The 9,984-nt window shown below is 50.1% G+C and overlaps 1 non-coding gene across 1 annotated transcript; it reads left to right on the top strand.

The window, feature by feature from the left end:
* The first annotated feature begins 3,797 nt into the window (after positions 1–3,797).
* LOC150010741 (U1 spliceosomal RNA) lies at positions 3,798–3,966 on the top strand. Its single transcript, XR_016511608.1, has one exon. It is a non-coding gene; the product is annotated as a U1 spliceosomal RNA (small nuclear RNA).
* The last annotated feature ends 6,018 nt before the right edge of the window (positions 3,967–9,984 follow it).

Here is a 9,984-nt window from a genome sequence, read left to right as displayed (position 1 = left end):
TGATCACCTTTTTATATGTTTACTGGCATCTGGGAGGGAGCTACACAGTTTTCCAAGACGGGGAGGAAGAAGGCCGTGTGCTGGACAGTTCATTTCTCCCCTTCCCTCCTCCCCTCAAAAAGACAAGTGTCCCCGACAATCACCTTACACTGTAATTCTCATACTCATTGAAGTTGGGAACACATAGTGCATCACAGGAAGGAATGAAAGGGACACATCTGTACAGGTGTTCGGGTGTCCCCATCATCCTGCATTTAAGGTGACCTGCAATCCCTGGTGGGGAGTGGAGCTTTAACCCAGCGCCACCCTCTCCTCTCAGTTTCCTTAAATGCGCGCGAGTGAAAGCCCTGGTGAGTTCTGAGCAGCCAAGGAGGTGACACATGTCAAGATGGCATGCACGTTGTTCCAGCACATGCTTGATAAATGCCTCTTGTGAATCCGAAACCGGCTTGATCCATTCCACATACAGTGGTTCTTTAAAATGTTGTGGAGGAGACCCTGGCTCCTCGCTTCTTGCTTTTACAAGTTGGCTGATCAGTGACGCCATCCCCGAAATCGAGCCCCATACATTCCTGTTCACGGGGGATGCCCCGGGGACTCGCATCTTCCCGGAGGGTCAGTTTCTAAAGGAGGCTCCTAAGTTCAATGGGCGTGTAATGAGATTCCACCACGTTCACTTTTTACTGCTCATCCCCTTACGGACTTCCAACCAGTTGTCTTTAACTCTCCTTTCCAAGAGAAGCTGAGACAGCCCGTGTTTCCACTGCTCCTGCCCGGTGGGTAGCTTGGGGCTTTCTGATGTTTCCCGGGCGCCCTCTGTCTCCATCAGGGCCGGACGCCATGGGAGTCATTCCAGGGCATCCGGGGAGTCCTCAGGCTGGGCTCAGGCTTTGTGCCTTTTCCCTTCCACTCCACACCGTGGCTCTTGGTTTCCAGAGAGCTGGTGGCTTTTATGGTCGCAACGGGCTTGTTTTCAGAGTGCAGCGAGTGGGATTCTCTATCCGGGATGTAACAGAGCGTTAAGTCCCAAGTCCTTTCAGAGAACTGCGCTACAGTGATACCTCGGCTAACAAGCGACCCTGCTAACACATCGCTCGGCTAATGAAGATTTTTCTTGCTGTTTTCGGACGCAGCTAACCAATGTTTTAGTGGGTACGTGCGCTACCAAAAGCAGCGGACCTGAACGGTCGGGCCACTCCAGGAGCTTACCTTTTCCATGTGTATGTGTGTGTGTGACAGAGACAGGAGCTGGCCACACACATAGGGGCGACCCACCAACCCGCCTGGGTTGTTTACGTCGGGACAGTGGGAAGTGAGACGCCTGATAGCGTGAGCTGCTTTGGATTTGGTGACGATGTCCTGTCATAGTGTAGAGATCGTCGGTTTTCATTCTACTTTCTGTTCTCCTTCCTCCGTTTGGGTAGCTGTTCATCTGAACCTTCTGTGAGTGTTTGCCCTTTTATAGTGGGCTTTTTACTATTTTATAAACCTTACCTTTAAATAGGGGGCCGCATCCAGAACGGATGAAATGACTTTTCTGTAGAAACCTACGGGAAATCCCGTTTCGGCGAACAAAGGTTTCGGCGAATGCATGTGGTTCCGGAACCGATTACCTTCCTTAGCGGAGGTATCTCTGTATCATCATCCGCCTCTGCCCCATGTCTCTTTGCCGGTTGTTTCCATGGACGACTTGGGAGTCACAGCGCCACCGAGGCACGTGGAGGTGTCACTGTGGCCCTGCTTTAATCGTCCAGTAAGAGATGATGGTTGGCCCCGCGGCGCGCCCTGTTTCAGAGGAGCGCCGCTATATCTCAGTTTTTAGATTTTCGTTTGTTAACATTGACAGACGTCATCTTAGAACAAAACAAACCCGCTGACTTTGAGTTTTCGTTTGTGAAGTCTAAGTTTTCTGCTTATTTAACGTTTTTGTTCTCTCTGCTGCCTGTCCCATGGCAGTAAAGCGAGCCCAGTGCCTAGCACGTACAAGGCACGGCGCACGTGATGATTGGATGAACGCTGCCTTTTAAAATCCTTTTATTTTTTTATTTACAAAAGCAATATTCCTGTAGAAAGTTTAAATAACGTGCAAGTGTCTGAAAGGAAGTATAAGGGTCTCCCTGCCCCCTGCTCTAGTCCCGCTCCTGCAGGATAACTTCTGTCCACAGTTTGGGGCATATTATTTTAGACTTTAAAAATGTAAATATAAGCTTCATGCACACATTCACACACACACACCTGCACCGATATACTGAGATTATTTTCCCCCAGAAAGTGGGATCATTCTACCAACAATGTTTTCCAGTGCACTTTGTTCCATCCCTCCAATATGTTATGGATCTCATTCCATCTCCGTTAATGTACATTGATCTGGCTCTTCAATGGCTGTCTAATAATCTGTTTAGTCAATCCCATTGTTTTGCCACGGCAAGTGATGCCGCAGCTAGCCCGCTGGCCGGCTGCCCCTTGCACAGCTGTGTGAGGATCTCTGGGGCAGAGATCCCTAGAATAAGATAGGACCTTTTAATTAAAGCCCCGGCAGAGACCCCAAGCCTTAGAGGGCTGCTCCATAAATATTGGTTGATGACAATACTATGTTATCTCATTAATTAGAACAGGAAGGGGCCCATTAGGGCAACAAATGCACATTCATAGGGCAGACCAGTTCTTTGGGCTGAGGATAAAACACTTAATATTCTCATCTTTGAAAAGACAAACCACATTAAACATAAGCAGCAAGTTGCCTGTGTTTCAGGGTATAAAATATTCCCCAGAGAGTATTATTAGCTTGACAGAATGCATAAAGATAGTGCCTTAAAGATAAAATGGAGGGAATATTTACCCAGCTTAGTTACCTAGAAAATATACAATTTGATACAGGCTTTTACTGTATAAATTATTGTGGCCTTTGCTTCAATCATAAACAGGCTTCAAGTTGGGCAATTGCCTCATAAAATAAAAAAGGAGAAGAGAACAGTTTCCAATTGTCTGGAATGAGCTTCAAAAACCAGGCAACTCGGTTCTGATAGAACAATTTAAACTGGCCGTCTTCTTATCTGATGTGGACATCATCTTTCAGAGGGGCAACCAGCTCAAATTAAATAGTTTTGCCGCAGACAGTCTGTCTGTCTTTTTTCCCTTCCTTTGCCAGGCAGGGTGCTGCAGGCCTCTGCTAATTTAGGAAGATGGATCTGGGCGATGCTGAAGTGAGATGCATAGAAACAACTTTACCGGAGAAGAACATCAGGGATGTTAAACAAAATCATAATAAAGGCGAGTCAGAGGCGGATTTGACGTGGGAGACTGCATTCCTGCCTGGGCGATTGCCTCATCAACCCTTTTTGAAACCCTGGGCTCTATTTGCAAATGATCTTCGCTGTGGACCAAGGAGTTCAACAGGAAAGTAATGAGCAAAATGTCTGAGTTGGCTCGGACCAAATAGGGCTATTGTGTCGTTGCGAGAAGCGGTGAGAGAGACCATTTTGATCAAATTGCTGTGGCTGAGGCAGGGGCTGCTCAGCTTGTTGTCTCAGGTGCTTCAGGACATACCCCCGCCCCCCACTTGTCTGGTCCTCCTGCGGCCATTTCATCCGGGGAGGAAGCTGAGCCGAGCGGTGGAGCCGATGGGGCGCTGGCGGTGCAGAGGGCGGCAGGGCATTTGGAACCTGGAGGAGACCCAGGGAAGGCTGCTGCTGCTTTTTAAAACTGGTTGCAGGATGCCATAGCTCAGAGCCCGTTCCAAAATCCCCTCTCCTCTCACCTTGCAGATGTCCAGTGTGGTTTTAAAAAACTTAATTTTTATACTTACCTAGCAGGGGAGATTCCATCATCATGAAGGTGGTTTTCTCAGGGTGAGGCTTATGCACACTGCACCCCGGATGGGCCGACCCTGCGGTCTCCCCAGACGTGGGAAACTTGACTACACCGTTCGTGTGTGGTAGTGGGGGGCTGCATTCGTACTGTCCCCCAAAAAAAAACAAAAAAAAGAAACTTTTTGTTTGAAAGTAATTTCAAACTAACAGATGGAAAAGAATTTCTGTGCACCAGTCACCTTGATGCCCTAGTTGGCCCCGTTTAGTCCCATTTGCTTTATTTCTGCCCTCTGTCCCCCAGTAAATATTCAGTGTGTTTCCTGGGAACAAGGACTTCCTCTTACACAGCCACAGCGGATTAATGGGCCAGTTACATTTTGTAGCTCGCCCCTCGGTTGGGGTCTATCGCATGTTTTCTGATGATTAGATTCAGGTGATGTGTTGGGGGCAGGAAGCCACAGGTGCTGTCTTCTCAGGGCATCACGGCGGGGGGCACAGGATGCTAACTGGGGTTACTCAGTAAGGCGGTCTCTGCCACTGTTAAGTGAGCTCCGTTTCTGCAAGGTTGCCTTGGGCTGGCTGCAGCTCTCTTCCGTCTCCTGCAGCCCTGGGGTGGGAAAGAACCCTGTCCCCCTTCCCCATTTCCAGCCCGTTGTGGCTTCCTGCACCCAGTTCCGACCTTCGTAAATGGTCCCTTTATTAAACTCTGCAAATTGTCCCAACCCGAGTCTCCAGTTGCTTCTTGCCGGTGGCCTCACTGGAGACATCGCTGTGATGTGCTCCAAGCGCCCTGGGTGCGGTTCCCACTGATAGGCCCTGCTCATCGTTCAGTGCCAAGGTCAAGTGCATCGCTTTCCCGTGGGCAGAAATGAAACCCATCGAGCTTCCTCCCTGGCTTGGCTGCCGACAGCTCAGGGTCAAAGTGATTGCTTATTCTTAGGAATTTTCTGGGCCAGCATAGTTATTTCTTCTTCCTTTTCATGGTGTTGATTTTCTGATTCTGTTTTTAAGAACCTTATTGTGCATACCTTCCAGAGTAAGTCGCCTTGGATAGACAGGGAGGCAGACAGATATGTAAAATTTAAAAAGACGGTGACAAAGATGGGCCCTACACTTACCGCCTGAGGCTTTCGAGACCAGGACTAACTGCGAGCCAGGGCTTGGGATGCCCCCTCACCACAGGTTCCCCTGCTGCCACCGAGGCAGGTGACGTGGCATTGCTCACCAGGCTGCCAAGGAAGATGTGTGAGATCACAGCGCCATTTCTGTGGCCTTCCCTGATCTACGGTCTAGTTGGCCTGTGTAAAAAAATGTTTGTTTGGAGTGCATTCTTGACGGAATTCCGGGGATTTCTTCTCAATGTGGACGAGCCGTGGGTTTATTAATCCATATGAGAATTTTCGGAAGGTGTACCTTCAAATCCATTAACCCTCAGTCTCTAGGACGTGACTTTATTTGAAGTGGGAATGGTGTTTGCCCTCTTTAAGGTCCCAGTTTTAACCTGTTTTCCAGTGACCGCTGCCAGTCATCCTCAGATTAAATCCACGGGTTTCTTTTCCTTTTTTAGTCTGTCCTGGTGTGCATTTATTTCGGCTTAAAGGCTTGAACCAATTAAAAAAACTTCTATATTGAATGTATTGGGGTGACATTGGTTAATAACATTATGCAGATTTCAGGTGTGCAGCTCCATAACACATCACCTGTGTGCTGTGGTGCGTGCTCACACCCCAAGTCGGGTCTCCTCCTGTCACCGTTTATCTTCCCTTCGCCTCTTCTGCCTGCGCCCCCACCTGCGCTCTGGTCACCACCGCGCTGCTCCTGAATAAAATAACAAGGAAATGGGAACACGGGCCCGTCCCCCCAGGCAGCTGTCCAGGACCACGGAGCCCTCACACCGGGCAGAGGGACTAAGCCCCCAGTGTTGCTGTGGCAACGAGGCCACGCCTTGACCAGAGCTCTCGGGGTGCCCCTCCTCTGACATGTGGCAGGAGAGGCCTCTGGGCGGTCCCATGGTCACATCAGGTACCCACGTGAGTGTGAACCACTTTACCTTTTTTCTAAGGGGCGCTTCAGGCAAAGGGAGAGGATGTTCTTACCGATGGGCTGGACGCTGGGGGACGTGGGATGTCCCCACCGTGGAGGCCCTTGTTCCGTACGTAGTGCTACCTGTGGACAAGGTGGCCACTTGGTCTTCGCAGGGGACGAACAACCCCACATCTGAGAGTGACAGCATGCAGGGAGGGGTGCTTATGGGTGCACAGGGGGGAGGCACGTAGGGGATGCTGGGAACCACAGCGGGGTTCAGCAGCTCCAAAGCATTTCCAGCTGGAATCTGACATTTTTTCCCTATGGGCTGTGGTCCTGGAAGAATTGTAAATGCCTTCATTTAAATAAATATCCATTGACCTAATAGAAGAGAAATGCACAATTGTTTGGATCGAGAAAAAAAAACTTTGGTGCAGTGAAAAGGGAGGCCTTGGTGGGTACCCATGCCGTAGTGGGTTCCCATCTCCTCTGTGACCTCCCCCGCCCCCACTGCTCACCCTCCTCCTTGAAAACCCATTTGTAATTGGTATGTTGGTGTCATGTTCGGCGATGAGCTGCATCCTCGCCCTTTGCTTTTGGTGGCTGCGTGCTGGAGTCGCCTGGCATGGAGGCCTCGCTCTGCCCGAGGCCCGAGAGTCACGTCGGGCGGGCCGGGACGGCGCTGCTCACCCCAGACCTCCCTGACACGCCTTCCAACTTAATTTCAGCCTCGGGGATGCTTTTAAGAAGATTTTAGAGCGTGAGAACATCTCCTCAAAAGAATTGTAGTTACATTAAAAACTAATTATCAGAGCTTAGGGGTATAGATCTGCTGCCATATTTTACGCAGAGAGCAATTTGTCTTCCAGACCCTGAAATACCATTGCATCACGGGTTAAGGACATGAACCTAGAAGATTCTTGGAAAAGAGGTAGTAAAATCAGCAAACACCTGGAAGTGACGAACAATAGGATTATGACAAAATAGCGCTGCCCTCCTGCTATCCCAGTGCCTGATATAACATGGGTTTAAAGTGACAACACATGCTAAATAAGCTCATGTGCACAGGTGTGGGTAGGTGTGGCTTGTCTGCGGCCCTCGGGTTACATGGGAGGTTTATCTTGGAGAGACTGGCCTTTCTGGGCCCCAAGAAGCAGATGCGACGGTGAGAAAGGTGACAAGATGTTCCCAAGTGTCCAAAGGTGGAGCTGAGGGCTGGCCATGAGCAGGACGGTGCCAAGTGTTATTACGTGTTACCTTATTGGGCCTCACAACAAATGAATGAGGGCCCATATTATGATTTATTGCTATTTTACAGGTGAGACTGTGCAAATCGTTGGGATATTTCCAGTTTTACGTGATAGGAAACCCAAATTGGCTTCCATTGTAATTTATCATTTCAAGGGCCCGCAAGACTCAGAGTTAATGGCGGGCTCGAGCCACAGAGGCAGCCGTATTATTGGGGACCCAGTTCTTTGTCCATGTGTCTGCTTTTTCCTGAGGCTGGTTCTCTGCATGGACCCCAGATGGCTGCCTGCCGCGCCCCGGACTCCGCGCTTCCTTGCATATCCAGCAGGCTGTCTTCGTCCCGGCGCGTTACCTGCAGGAGTCCTGGGGCTCCCCCTGACTGGCCTAGCTTGAGTCACATGTCCATAGCTGAGCCAATGACATGACCTGGGGGATAGGATGAATTGATTGGTTCAGCTTCGATCACTTTTGCTCTCCTGGAAGCTGGCATCGGGATCAGCGTTCTTGGATCCGCGAGGACCCCAGAATGGAAGCTGGGGGGAATGCAGACAATCCCAGATGGCCGCCAGGGACAGGGCCACCAAGTCCATGGTTCCTGCAGGTAGTCGGTGACAGAGTCTGAATCTGAACCCAGGCAGACTTACTCAAGGGATCTGTATCTGCGCCACGGCCCTTCCGGCATTTCCTGACTCTGGAAGTCTGGTAACGAGGGCCTTACACACGTCTGTCGGGCTTTTGTCTGCTGAGAACTCCACTCTGTGCCAAAGTGATGAGGGCTCTCGGCAAACGGCAGTTCTGGAAAACCATAGGGTGTATCACCTCAGGACGTAAGATGGTAGAACTGGATGCAGAACTGGCACGTGGCCCGTTCATTATCCCCAATAGGTCCCTCCGCCTTGCAGTGCCTCTGTGTTTTCCTCATTGATAAATGGAGGTGATGCCTCCCCGTATGTACCTGAGTCGTTCCAGGGATCAAACAGGAGAGTGCTATTTGAAAAGCACTCAATGCGCGCACTGGCATGGCTCAGCGGGTTGGACCTTGTCCCGCAAACCGAAAGGTGGCAAGTTTGATTCCCCGTCAGGGCACACGCTTGGTTTTTGCGCCAGGTCCCCAGCTGGGGCCGTGAGAGGCAACCAGTCCATGTTTCTCTCACACGTGATATTTCTCTCCCTTCCTCTCTCCCCCACTTCCCCTCCTCTAAAACTAAATAAACAAAATCTTTGAAAAAGCACTCAACGTTTGTGTGCACATAAGTGATTGTTACACGTAGGGTTGTTCTCTATTTTGTTCCAACTACAAGGAACTGAGATGATAAAAGGGTCACTTTTAAGACGTGTCCTCGAATTTAGCAAAGTTTTATGCCGACACAGTCTATCAGTATCACCCAAACAGAGAGTTAGCCCACCGCAGGAAGGCTTCGTGAAACCTGTGCGAGGTGGCCGGATATGCATTGATAAGGAGCTTTTAGCTGCCTCTTGTTGAGTTATGATGATTATATATGCAGATGTTATTCTACTTGTAATTAAACTACAGCCTCCTTGAAGTGGAAGGTGGAAAGCTCCTGACCAGCTCCCTTTCAAGATATAATACACCTATTAGGTAGAAAAAAGCATGTGGAACTAGTAGGCATGAGACAGACCCTAGAGATGAGACCTGTGTCCCCGCCCACCCCCTCACCTGTCTTCGCTGACGTTCCTGATGAATGGAGGCAGCAGGTAAAGGGGTCACCCAGAGATTTGACATTGATCCTCAAACAGATTGTTTTAAGGACACCTTATGACCTTTTAGGAATAATGTGATCACCAGGTGTGTACACTAATTGGTATTATTCATTGTTTTTTGTAAAATGATGTTATATGTTTATATATTTAGAGAGAGGGGAAGAGAGGGAGAAAGAGAAAGAGAGAAATGTGGATCAGTTGCCTCTTGTAGGCATCCTGATTGGAGACCGAACCCGAAACCCAGGCATGTGTCCTGACCAGGATTTGAACCAGTGATCTTTCGCTTTGCAGGACAATAACCAGCCAACTGAGCCACACTGATCAGGGCTATTTGTTGTTTTGATCAGGTGACCATAAAGGTGATGCCCTCCAGGAGGTCAGTGGTACCCTTGCTTCCTTTATTCGCTTCACAGTTATTTATTGAGAGCCTACTATGTCTCAGGCGCTGTACTAGTGCCAGGGATGTGGCAGTGAGCAGAACAGATTCTAGCCCCTGTCCTCTGGGGATCACAGCTGACTGCATCACATACCGCCCCCCCCCCCCCCCGGAAGGAGCTGGACCAGGCCACCCTGGGGTCCCCGGGACAGGATGGAGCAGCGCAGGTTGCCTGAAACCCGACATGAGGGGAGGTGATTCATGGCCTGGGTGGGGGCCTCCGGGGGCAGGTATGCCAATGGCTCTGACCTATTTCATGCTGGGCACTGGCTGAGGGCACCAGCTGCATGTGACTGCCTGTCCGTCCTCTGCCTGCCCGACTCTTGCTCATCCCTCAGGTGTCACCTTACACGGTCCTTTCCCTGGTAAGCTTCCCCCATGTCCTCAAGTCTGTGTGAGGTGTCCCTGCCTGATGCCCCAGGTCTCCTTTATTGTTGTTCTTACCTAGTTAGCTGTCTGCTGCTGCCCCCTAGACTCTAACCTCCAGCTCAACTCAGCTTCCACTCGATCCCAGGATCGAGCACATGGCGGGGCGTGGGCTGGGGTCTTGATAAATATTCGCTGATTGACAAGTGGGGTCTTGGCTTCCTCTTCATCAGACACGGGGCATTTTCTAATCCTCACTTCTCATTTGAACTCTTGGTGGTATTTCTCTCTTGAAATCCTTCCCTCCCTGGTTTCTGAACCATTGATCTTCCCTGGTTTTCTTCCCGGGCCCGCGGTTGCCCTCCTCAGCCGCCTTTG

The sequence above is a fragment of the Furipterus horrens genome, unplaced genomic scaffold (assembly GCF_987537825.1).
Source record: "Furipterus horrens unplaced genomic scaffold, mFurHor1.1.pri manual_scaffold_5, whole genome shotgun sequence".
NCBI lineage: Eukaryota > Metazoa > Chordata > Mammalia > Chiroptera > Furipteridae > Furipterus > Furipterus horrens.
Note: the sequence above shows the minus strand (reverse complement) of the source record. Positions and strands in the feature narration are given on the sequence as shown.